This window comes from Ambystoma mexicanum, chromosome 5p, assembly GCF_040938575.1.
Source record: "Ambystoma mexicanum isolate Mex_15411 chromosome 5p, UKY_AmexF1_1, whole genome shotgun sequence".
NCBI lineage: Eukaryota > Metazoa > Chordata > Amphibia > Caudata > Ambystomatidae > Ambystoma > Ambystoma mexicanum.
Genome location: NC_090930.1, coordinates 937,495,163 through 937,508,343, shown reverse-complemented (window position 1 = coordinate 937,508,343; position 13,181 = coordinate 937,495,163). Strand labels below are relative to the sequence as shown.

General features: G+C 40.1%; 1 long non-coding RNA gene across 2 annotated transcripts in view; it reads left to right on the top strand.

Annotated features, from left to right (window-relative positions):
• Positions 1-12,367, top strand: part of LOC138481301 (uncharacterized) — a 369,339-nt gene extending 356,972 nt beyond the window's left edge. For both annotated transcript variants that reach the window (XR_011274215.1, XR_011274214.1), the window contains one exon: positions 8,562-12,367. This is a non-coding gene — a long non-coding RNA (uncharacterized lncRNA). The remainder of the gene's footprint in view (positions 1-8,561) is intronic.
• The last annotated feature ends 814 nt before the right edge of the window (positions 12,368-13,181 follow it).

Genomic DNA, 13,181 nt, shown 5'->3' with positions numbered 1-13,181 from the left:
TTGTTGTTAGGCCCCCCTTACAGAAAATAGAATTCAACTTGGTCCCAGCTGAGTAGGTTGCTCGTTACACTGTTCATTTGAGGTATGAATTTCATACATAGGATCATGATTATCTAGTTGAAATCTCCGTTTGTTCTTTAACGCAGATCCTGAAATCCCCAAACACATTTAGGTGTTTGTGAGCCATCAAGATGTTGGCGATTGTTTAAGCAAACCTCTTTGTGGACAAGGGGTTGTAAATTGGAGGTCTATATATTAGAAAAAAGGACAGCTTGAAGGGTGAGGTTGGGGTGTACAAAAGGGTTTCACAGTCCGAAATGCTCATTGGTGGTGATGATTTTATCCTGAGCAGGTTGTTTTGCACAACAGCAATTCCTACTCCCCTTCCCTGCAATGGATGAGTTAGAGGTTGGGAGGGATGGTTTCATGCACTATCACCTTATCACTGCTTGACCTCCATATTTCTGTAATGATTAGTAAATTGGCTCTCCTTCAAGTCAAACATTGTAGATGTCAGCTCTGTGTTTGGAGAGAGAGCATGTTTGAGGAGATGGCAGTGTATCTTTCTGCCTGCCGTTGGACCTCTCTCGTTTTGCTTCTGATCCTGTATTTCTATTGTTGTTGGGCCAATGCGCTCCCCATGTGTTGGTATCCTTCACTGTTCTTGGGGTTGTGATGATGGGTCCCTGTTCTCCACTGTGTTGGGTTCTTCAATGATTTCGTTCATTTTGGGTCTTCCCATTCTTCAATTTGGCTTTCTGAAAAATTCTGTCTTGTGGAGGAAGGGGCATTCCTGTCCCTCGAGATCTACTGCGTGTTGAGCTTCTCAGTGCCTGAGTAAATTCTTTGATGGGTCCTTGTTGGTGTGAGACATCGGATTTGTTTTGGTTTTGATTGACTGGGAGCTATTGTCATTTTCCTTTAGAGGTATGGTGTGCTCACGCATCTTGCATTGCCTTTTTTCATCCTGTCATGCTGCTGGTCCTTGGTTCATTCTCCTTGATTCCAAACTATGCTGGAACTAATGAGAATGCTATACTGAAGTTATTTTTAAAGCAATTTTGATAATTTGAGAGTTAGCAGGTGATATGAAGCATTATTGGTCTGGTTGTGATTTGGGGAGTAATCTCTGCGCCCTTTCCTTGGGCAGTGTTCTTGACTAGTGTTAATTAGGTGGGAGGTATGGGTAGTATATTGATATTATTCTCCTGGGTTATGGTGTGCTCACACATCTGATCTTGCCTTCTTGTCTTCCTGTCACACTACTTGTTCTTGGTTCATTCTCCTTGTTTCCAAGCTACGCTTGGTTTGCATAGAAGCTATGTCAGTAATTAGAAAGGTAGCAGTAGATGTGGAGCATTCTTGGTCTGGTTGCAGCTTGTGGTGTGTTCTCAATATAATTTTCATGGGAAGTGTTGATGACTAGTGTTAATTTGGTGGGAGGAAAAATAGCTGGTTGGACAATGTTTGCTGTAGTTGCTTTTCAGTAGTGGCTCATTCCTAATGAGGTTGTGTTTCATTGTATCCGCCATTCTTGGTTCGCTCCATTGACTTCTTGGAGCGTTCATGTGGCTATAGGTGACCACTGAATGGGTTTAAATCTAGTCTTCTGTGTTGTCATTCCTAAATGAGATGTCTGTTTGCTGGCGATCACTGCTGTCCCAAAGTTATGTGTATTCCAAGGTATATATGACCTGTGTGCAGTCGTGGGAGCATGTAAGCGTCTATGGTAAGTGTAGATTTATGGAATTCGTTTTTGCCTGGAGTGCATGGATGTGCAGAAGCAGTACTGTAGAGGCGGGGGTTAGTTGTTTAGTTTCCCATGCACTATCCTTCAGAAATGGATGTGTCATCTATCGCAGATGACCCCACATAGGCACAGTTGTCAACAATGAGCTTACAGAATAGTGGGAAACGATTGAGAGTAGAACCACATTGGGGGATCACCTGAGAATAGTGTGACATTAGGTTGTACGTAATAGCAAAATCAAAGCATGTAATATTTAGGACCAGCCTCACAATGAGGAACGCCCAGTAGCAAAATCACAGTTGGGAACACACAGGGGCAACATTAATGTGGCAAACGTGAAAACTCACATTTGGGAACACCTACACGCAGTGTGGCATTGGGTTATAGAATAACAATGGGGAGCTGTGGCGTTAGATGTGCCGAGAAGAAAAATCACAGTGGTGCGTACATAGGAGCAAAATCCCACTGGGGAACACTTAGGAGCAGTGTGGCAATGGGTTGTATCTAGAAGCAACATAAACGGGAGTAACACTTAGGAGCAGAATCGTATTGGGGAAGGCCTAGGAGCACTTTGACATGGGGTTATGCCCAACAGCAAAATCACAGCAAGTAACACTTAAGAACAGAATCATAATTGGGGATGGGAGTAAATCATAATGGGGAAATAACTAGGAGCAAAGTCACAAATCACAACAGAGGTCATTTTACAAAACCACGTACATTGTATGAAGGAGACCTGGTATGTTGCCTGTAAGTGCAAGAAAGTCACATATGTGCATTTTTCTTCATTTATATCCTGAAAAGCAGAAAGAAGGAGTCAGAATAGGCAAAATCACCTTTACTCTTTATGCACTTTACATTGCAAACTTTATAAATGCTGCTTTCATTTTACCTATGATCACAGCATTTAAAATGGAATCCACCTCCTTTTAGCAGGTGTAAAAAAAAGCAGGCAGGGTCCATAGGAATCTAATTCATTATTGCCAACATCAATATCAGATACTGCCAGTAAGGCATGCAGATTGGTTAGTGGAGCAGATGAGGGTGGTGGAAATGGTAATTCCATTCTCTGACTCTGCTGCACCATACAAATAAAAGAACGTCTAGTGGAAGATAACAAGCATGTGTAAAGGTTTAACACATGTTTTTTAAGCATGCTTTTTACGTTAAGCGAGAAGGACAATAACATAATGTTGAAAGCATAGGAGTAACACCACAGTAGAAGAAGCGAGGAGCAAAATCATAGAAGCAAACACTTGGGGGCAAAATCTCAAAAGGGCACATTTAGGAAAAGTGTGGCATTGGGTTATACCTAGGCGCAAAAACACAAGGATAGTAGTAGAAGTAGTCCCCTTTTATCTACATCAACATTTTGACAGGTGGCCACGCCCCCTGCTTCCGGTCTTGTCGCTCCCCCTTTTGATGTGCTTTGATATAAACTTAATATACATTTGATATAAAAAAGGATATAAAAAATCGATAATGTATATTGGCAATAAATTGTTTTCTAATTTATATCAGTTTTGATGTAAAAGGAATATCATTTTTTTTTAAATCTTTCTTTACTTAATGTATATAGTTCAAACAAACTTTTACATATATATAAAAGACAAAAACATACAATATAATTCACATAAAAAAAATTAATGACACTTTATACTTTATACATATGACACTTTTCAAAATGTTCCCTATATTTTACATAGATTTACAATTCTTCCGATATAATATTATACTTCAACTAATTTCGCTTCAATTTAACAAGTTTCCCAGTAGCCATTATGCTACTCCCCCTACCGGGTATAACACTATGTGTAATGAATGATTGTCTGTGTTTAAACAATAGCGACAAAATGAATCACTTTTGATGTTATCTAAATTTCGAGACAAAAGGCCCAAGCAATCTCACATAGAGAGGACCCTGTATCAAGCATTTCATAAGCACATGTCAAGCGGTTTCCAATTCTCCATTACTAAAGAGTAACTTTTCAAACGCGCCAAATGATTGCAATTGGAGATCCAGTTCCATCTGTCTAATTTATTTACAAACTTTCTCCTTTGTACGTTGTAACCTTCTTCCCAGATTTGTTCCCATTCTATAGCCTTAAAGATTTTATTCACCATGATAGTAAATGTGCTTTTAGCATTGGTGCTAATTTCATTTCGCAATAATTGTAATAGGGGACAGAGTGGTGATAGCCTTGATTTCATTGATTTCAGATATAATAGACATCTCCTTTTCAGCACCATAGCAACCAATGAAATAATACCAAGCTCCAGCCTTATAATCTCAATAGACACACTCAGGCTCAACTCCCAGACCCATCGCCAGAATTTGCCCTCTACAACCTTTAGCCATGAGATGTTTTCCATGCTCAGGGCCTCCAGTCCAAATCAGATAGATGAGCAAAAACTCTGTTTATATAACATCAAAATTCCATATAAATTATGTCCAGAGGCTTCACCTTGTGATCATATTAATTAGAGCTATAGCTTTCTGTTTTTCCCCCACAACAACTGCAGAATAATCACAACTGGTTGTGTATTCTAGACCCAAGTATTTAAAACAGGCCACACGCTCAATGTTTTTTCCAGCCACTGCCATCCTAGGTATTACAACCTGTTTATGGGCAAAATAAATTACTTTGGTTTTATCAAAGTCTTTTCTTAGTCCATGGACATCGGCATATCTTTGCAATTCTGACAATGATCTCTTCACGCCAGCAAATGTGTGGTCACATAAGACAAAATCATCAGTGTATGATAGGCATGGAACGTATCCACCTGCAATATTTGGAGGACAGATGTTAATACCCTGCAATTGTTCCAGTAAGTCATATATATATATATATATATATATATAAATATATATATATATATATATATAAATATATATATATATATATATATAATATATATGTATATATATATATATATATATATATATATATATATATATATATATATATATATGTAAAACAGTAAGGGTGCTATGACACATTGCTTCTTTACACCTCTTTGAGTCACCAAAGGTTGTGTCACAGCACGCCTTTAATCAGCCTAACCTGAACAGTAGTATTCTTATACAGGCCACATACAACAGACAGGAGAACTTTCTGACACACCAGGACTTCCATCATTTCCCCACCGAATTGTACATAAAATCCATATATATATTGGAGCGGATGGGAGCAGCGCTCGCCGATGTTGCTTGATCGAGTGCCGAGAGCGAAGTGAGCTCTGAAGACAGGGACTGTGAATCTAGGGTTTTGCAGAGTGATGCGGTGATGATGTCATAGAGGGGTTCCGCCCCGGGGTGACAAGAAGCAAATATACATTTTATATCAAATTGATAAGCCTCCTAAAGTTTTTGATAGCAATTGTATTGAACCCCAAACAGTTTAATATAAACTTTATAGGAAGTGGAAACTATCAAACAATTTTGATATCTTTTTAATATAAAAATTATAGAAAACTATAAACAATATTTTTTGATATGTACATTTATATACATATTAATATTAAAAATCATATTTTTTATATGGAATTTTATATGAACAATATTAAGAATCACATTTTTCAATATATAACTGTATATACAAATTAATATTAAAAATCATATATTTTCATATAGAAATGTACATACATTTTTGTATATAAAATATTCATTTGCACTTTTTCTATACCCATCCCCAAAAATGTTGATATTAAAAAATGTTGATATCAATTTTGATATGAAAATGTACACCAATCTTATATAAACTGGCTTTGATACAGAGTAAAAAGCAGTTCATTTTATAAGTAAAGTGTGCTTCCCAGAGCCCGTACAAAAGTCAAACTATTGTTTCTAAGTGGTCTACACCAGCTCATGTGCAGCATAGATGTGTCCCCCTGTGACCCACCCAAGAGCTGTGAATCAACACTGCAGGAGTTTTATATTACAACAAGGCCTGGGGAATCCTAGGAATGTGGTGACTCATAGAGAGGTATTCTAGATGTATCGACAGAAAGCACAGATGGGTTTTATATTTAGATCGCCAGAATTCAGGGTGTTTGTACCAGCTGTATAAACAAACTGTCCATGTAAATACACATGAACAATGTTTACCAACTAAATCTAATGGTCGTTAGCAAGAATATGTTTAACTTATGATTGAAGGCTGGCACAGGAAGCAGCTGTAGGGTGAACTTAATTTTAGATGTTACTATAACGCATAGGAAGCAGTATGCAGGAAATACCATGCTCTGCTTCTGCTGATAAGAAAAATGACTGCTGGCCCCCAGGCAACAGCCTGGACATATGAATCAGCTAAAATTAGATGTGTTACAAAACCCATGCATGAGTTCAGAAAATCTCTGTGTGTTGATAAAAAATAAAATTAGATTTATTACAAAAACCATACATGAGTTCAGGGAATTTATGTGTGTTGATAATGAAATAACATTATGCTTTTACCCTTTACCCTGACTGCAGAATGCGGTACTGTCAGTGTCAGAGAGCTGGATTGATGCACCCCTCCAGACACAGGCTAATTGTCTTGGGATACTTGATTGCAACTCTGCAGGGTACCATGGTTCTCAGCTGGATTTGATCATGGGGCTGTGGACCCCTGCAAAGCCCACTGATTGGGTACAATATCCTTTAATCAACAATTGTTATTTTAAAGGTTTTTTAACGAGTACTTTTTAATTAAAAAACTACTCGAAATATATAGGGGGGTTGGGAAAGTATATATAAGAGATGGATGGGGTCGGAAATAGTTAAAAAACAATATGGGATGGGGGTTTGGGGTAGGAATCCACCCAAAAATTAAAAAATCAATCGAAATAGTGACCGTCGATGAAATGACATAGAACTGCTGATTGGAATCTGGGCCTGCCATTTATTGAGAGTTTTATTACAACAACAGCAAAAAGGTGACTTTGGGAGGTGTTTCAATAGTTTAATGTGTTGTTTTGTGGTTTGTGCAATTTATGGGGTTTTATTCAAGCTCAATAAGGCTTGTTTCACTGTATTTATCCATAGGCAGGTCCTTTTTGAGTCGCTCCATGAGGCAGGTCATTTCTGAGACAGGCTGTGCATTTTTAAACTAAACAGCTACATGCTTTCAATGACGTGTTTGAAATAGTTTGCTTAGAATGCTCTGTGGTTTTGCACGTGGGCTAGGATAGCACATAGATATTGGTAGCACCAAATTCTATTTCTATGCATGGCACTTATGTTCTAGAACAGTTTTTAACATTTTGACCACTATGCTTTGGAAGAAGTTGAAAATGTGTGTAGAGGGTTTTGTAAGTGTATAGTGCTTATCGCGCCACTACACAATCATTCAGATACTTCAATATTAAAGCTTGGAAACCGCAGCCCTTACTGCCATTCCAAACATTAAATTAAACATTAAAGAAACTCTTACTCCACTTTTGGGCTACTTGTCATTTTGTGATGTGACATATTTGCACATGCACAATGCCTTGTCTCAGATTCACATCACCGATAAAATTGATTAAATATTTCAAATGCGTGCAATGTGTGAAGTAAGTATTTGGATATTTGCAGTGTGTAAAATATTCAGCACAGAGGTAGCATTATGCACCAAAGATCACACATGACGTGCAAACACTAAAAAAGAGATTTCTTTTGTACAAACTGTTGGCATGACAGATTTTTAAGCGTTGCGAGTGTCAGTGTGCTCCATCTTACTTGATAGGTTTGGGATGTTTAATGTATTGATCGACTGTGCCAGTGCATGTTTTAGATTGTGCCAGATTCATTTTGTACTTCTAAGTAGGTGCTACATTTTAGTTTATTCTGCATACAGAGTGGCACAAAGTAAAACAACATATGGCTAATCTCTGTCTTCCAGGGTTGGATTAGCCCCTCGGCCTTTCGGCCCATGGCTGGGCCGTAATCGTCCCTGGGGAGTAGGGGCTCGGTTCTGGCCATGCCTGGGCCGGTTTGGAAGAAAGAAACATTTTTTAAAAAAAAAACTTTTTTTCCCCCCAATTTTCATTTTTTTTCTTTAAAAAAGCCTTTCATCCTTCTTAGGTCAATAAGTGAGTACCAACACAGGTTGAGTGATATTGTATGCATATTTGTTCTATAAAAAAGAGCTTAAGCGTAAGTGCTATACAATAACATGTTATCATTTGGCCTTGGACTTCTGCTTGGATTCACAGACATTTAGTGTACTTAGGAACAATGCTATTTGATGCCACTTCCTGTTTTGTCAAGGGGTGAAAGGTCATGTTTCATCGCTTCCCGGGATGTCTCTTTGGGGTGGGGGTCAAATGACATCACTTCCGGTGATGTCATCAGAGGTTAAGGGTCGTGAGGCAAGGGGTGGGACACTTTTTTGAGGCAAAGGGTGAGCCACTTTTATTTGGGTGACCGGGCCTATTTTTTGTTCCAGTCCGACCCTGCTGTCTGCAAGGGAAGCGCAGAGTGTTGCTCCACATCTTTACAGGTGAAAACTGCACCGTGTACTTTAAAAACCAATTGCGAGGTAGAATTGTGCTATGTTTTGCAGTGTTTTATACAATCTTGACATGCCCCAAGTTGCGGTGGATTTGATTTTTTGCCAAAGGTGACACCTTTGATGAAGTGGTGTAACCAAGATTAATTTATATAAACGTATTGAAATTTCAATTTCTTAGGGACCTGTACTTGGTTGTTACATTACGTTGGCACTGACATTGCAACACGCTGTGTGTTGCTAAAGTTGTAACATTGTTGGTGAATATTGTAATGCGCTGATGTTCCCTGTCTAAAAGACAACCTATCTTTATTGTATATTTTTCTTTTTTTTAATAGAAATGTCTTCAACAACTGGATGTTGCAGCAGGCCACTTCTGAAAAATGGTGTTTGGGGACCCAACAAACCATCATGGTCTTTGCGCTGTTCCAGCACCCTGTGTGGCATGTAGTCTTGTGCAACCGACGGATACTTATGTCATGGATCTAGGGTGTAGCACAGATTGTGTAATCTCACAAACAGCAAGGCATGTGGAAATGAATCTAGGAATACCCATGGATGTGTCTAATGGGTTGACATAATCATCGAGGCTGGGTCTTCGTGGCAAGGATTTGTGCAGCGTGCCATTTGCTGGTTCTCAGGGGGGTTCAAGCCACAAAGGCCTGGGGTTCCCACCGAATAGAGAATGGCTTTTGGGCTAGTTTAAGGAGGGTGTTTGGACTGCATCGTTACTCGCAAGTACAAGGTATCGAAGGGGTGATGGCGCCCTTTCCTTTGTCATCACCAGGTGTTATACACCAGAGGAGCTGCTGATACCAAGATATCAATCATGGGGTGCTACAGATAGTGGTTCTGATCTCCAGAAATGGCACTACGAGGATGGGTCATCTTTGTTGTTGATCATAAGGGCCACTAGATTGCCTAGGGGCCAAACGTATGCAGTTGTTATTTTTTTTGTTTTTGATTCATTAAAGGGCCCAAGGAATGCCTGGAGGGTATCGACCAGTGATGTTGTTCTTTTTTTGTTGTTCGATTATCCAAGGGCCTGAGGAATGCCTGGGGGGCCCTGACAAGCAGAGTTGTTATTTTTTTTATTCATCAAAGGGCCCAAGGAATGCTTGGGGGGGGGGCAACAAGTGGCGTTGTTCTTTTTTTGATTCATCAAGGGCCATGGAATATCTGGGGGCCAACAAGTGGAGTTGTTCTTTTGTTGGTTCATCAAGGGCCATGGAATGCCTGGGGGCCCGACGAGCAGAGTTGTTCTTTTGATTTATCAATGGGCCTCGAGAACATGTGTTGTGGGGGTGTCTGACAAACACCAACCCATTGTTTTCTACAAGGTTGATGGGATGGGGCGCTATATGATGGACGATTCATTATTACTTCTAAAGATAGTTGTGTGTGATATACAATGCATGGGTTTTATTCAGTTTTAAGGGGTGTATTGTATCATGTTTTTATTTGCTGCTTCTAAGTACGCTAGAGAAGACCATGCATTTAATTTGTAGGTTTTCACGTGGCGCTTCAGCGCCGAATATACATGCCCAGATACAGCGGTGTTTGTTTTTAACAACCCCTATAAGGTTCAAAGGCTAACCACACGCTGTGATTTAACCTCACCCGGGGTGCTCGCATGTAGATATATGTGCATGGTTTGTTAGCGCTGAAGTATTTGTTGTTATGGATACCAGGCTATAATCTCCATTTGGGTGTGTGTGCTGGCTGGGCCTTCCAGCTGCGGCAACAGTTTTTTTGTCAGTACAACCTTGCAACAGCAGTTTAAACACTTTCAGTGTGTAGATGGTATGCCTGACAGTCCCAAAGACGATCGCTTACTTCCACCTAGCATGGCGAATATGATCATCGTGGACGATTTGATGACCCAGAGGGGCCAGAATGCTGAGCTAGAACAGCCTTTTTCTGAATGCTCCCACCACTGCAATCTAAGCATTTGTTACATTGTGCAGAACTTGTTCAAAAAGGGCAAGAGTAGCAGATCTATAATGCTAAATGCTAGTTACATAGTGCTATCTGAAAAACCCTAGGATTAACAACAACTAACCGTGATAGCCCACCAGATGTATCATAAAGAAACACATTTCTTTATGGGGGCTTTTGAAGATGTGACCAGTAAGCCCTACGGATATCTACTGGTTGATTTCAAAACAACCACGCTAGAGGATTTTCGATTGCGCACCAATATATTCTCACCGGGGTTACCCACGGTGCATATTCCTAAAAAGACATCTAAAAAACAACATTAATCACATTACAGCATCAGTAGTTAGTCGTGCTTTCACCATGTCGACTCACATACAGAGAAACATCAAGCTTCTCAAAATGCTTGTATACTCCACCCCTCAACAATGTAAGGCCATTCTAGCTGCGACCTGACGATCTGGTGGCCGCAATTTTGGGAATTGCTCAGAACACTTTAAAGGAACACGTGCCCCTAACACAAAATCAAATAAGTTTGTTGAAAAAGAAGGTCTTCAAGAAGCTGGTCAATAAACGATTATCGCTAAGGGCTAAAAGAAAAACGGTCTTGCAGGCTGGCGGATTCATAGGGTCTTTCATAGGCCTAGCCCTACCACTAAACACCAGCTTGCTCGAGGACCTGTGATGGAGCATACCCATAAAATGTATTTGGTGGACAAGCGTCAGTTAGAAAGCCTGACAACACCCATGCCATATTGGGATATACGAAAGGTTGTTACCATGCGTCACGGCAATGAAGGATGTTTTAAGCAGAAATTTTTTAGCGGCACATGATAAAGCAGCCTTATTTACGAATATTCTGCATCAATACTTATACAGCACCAGACACAGCGATGCAGAAAAAAAAACGAACTTTATACATGTCGCCTGAAGAATCTAGCAGTATGAAGGCTGCACCAGAGGCAGATCTGGTTGTGGCTGACATGGTAAAGACTCTTAGCGAACGCTATAAACCTAGCGCAGAAGTATTGTTACATAAGATGAAACTTGCAAAGGATGCAGCTGCGTGGACCAATAGGGGAGAGTTTATGTACAGAGGTAGGGTTGTCAGGGGCTTGAACTTGACCAATCTAGTACGCTGTGTTACAAATTGCCACCCCACTGCTATAATAAATGCCCCCATCGGCTGGAAAGAGTAAATGCAAGTGGTCGCTGATTTAAATATTCCGACTTCTGTTGTGGGCATTGTCGCCCAATGACAGGTTCTGGAGTGGCCAAAACTGGTTGCTTCCGCAACTCCTCGCCAACAACACAGCCCTTTAGTCCCCCTATAAACAGTCCTAGCTCCCCCAGCCCCGAAAAGGAATGGAATACCAGCTGGTTTAAGGAATCTTTACCCACCTCTGTCATGCGTGACTCTGAAACGTCTAGGCCACGCCAAAGACGTGTCAGACCTATATGGTTATCTGAATAATGCAGGGGACCCCCCATTGTTGAATGTATACATTTATTCTTTGCTATTTTGTGGTATAACATTTTTTCTTTCTGTAGTAAATATGTCTTTTTTTATTAATAATTGTTTTCAATTCATAAAATCTAATGGTTCTTTATTACGGTATATTATATATTGTGTACAATAACGCACCATGCATGATTAATATTTTTTTTAAAGTTATTTTATTGATTTTATTGATACATGTATTACTGGATAGACAACCTGCATTTACATTTTTGACACACTGTGAACATTTTATCACATCTATACACATTAGGGAACGTCTTGTTAACAAATCCGGCCACCATTTGATTGTTTTGATTGTGATTGCTCGAATACATTTTCAAAACAGCTGACAGCAAACCCCATTCAGACATTTGACTGATAAAAAATATACAGTGCTGACCACAGGTCACAGCTTTAGAGTCTTGAACCAGCACAGTGGTAAACCGTAAATACTTTTCACATAGTCCATTAAAACTCCGGCCTATACAGGGTGTTACAGGAAGTGCACCAAACTATCAAACACAGTTAACACATCCCCCTCCAACCACAAAGCTATCCATTGTGTTCCACCATGGTTCTGCGGATCAGTGTTCACCACCAGGCTAACCCGCCGATTCCTGGATAGGCACCTGGGATATGTATCGCTGGCATGCACACCGTGAAATGTTTTCTGAGCCTGCCTGTTTATAGGCAAACATCATTTTATCTGTTGAGTATCCATTAAATATCAAAAAGTATGTTTCTTTGTGTGTTGATCTCGAGACCGCTATCAAAAATACTCCACACTAGCAGAGAGTGCATGGCAGTTAGGTTTATTTCAAACTTTATTTCAACGCTTATGTTTCCACTCTTCTTGAGGTTGAAATGACCCACTGATGCGTTGTCAGGTCTCAGATCGAAGGCCAGTAGGGTATAGCCGAGAGCATATTCATTGCGTGTGATTGAGACTGGTGTAACACACATTTGCCTCCCCTTGACAGCCACCAGGCCCATGTATTCCCTGATTATGTTCAGAACTCCAAAGTTAGGTACATATGCTTTGGCTGGGATCACGACAACATCTTATGCAGCACTGCATAGTTAATTTTACAGTGTTTGAAGTCAAAAGGATTTCAATCATACGCGCCGGTCATCAATACTGTTTCAACAATACCCATGATGATTATTTTTAGAAGCTGGCCCAGTAACAGGCTGTCTTGACTGGTGCCCCGGCTACTGCAGGAATGTGGAACACTTTAAGGGTGACTCTCGCCACAGGATACTTTCAGCGCCTCTGCATGCAACAGTCTAATGGTCGGCGAGATGCTTACACGTATGACGAATGAACTAGCCGATATAATGACTAGCTTGTATTGTTCAGCGTCTCCGTTCATAAGAAAGAAAGCATCTCTGTTTCAGGAAAGTTTCACTTTGAGGTCAACGCCATTGATCAATAGATTATCCTGGAAGAAAAGATCAGCATGTGGACGGCCTTGTAAATTGAATACTCTACTGGTTCGGGCGTGAACGGCTCTCTTCA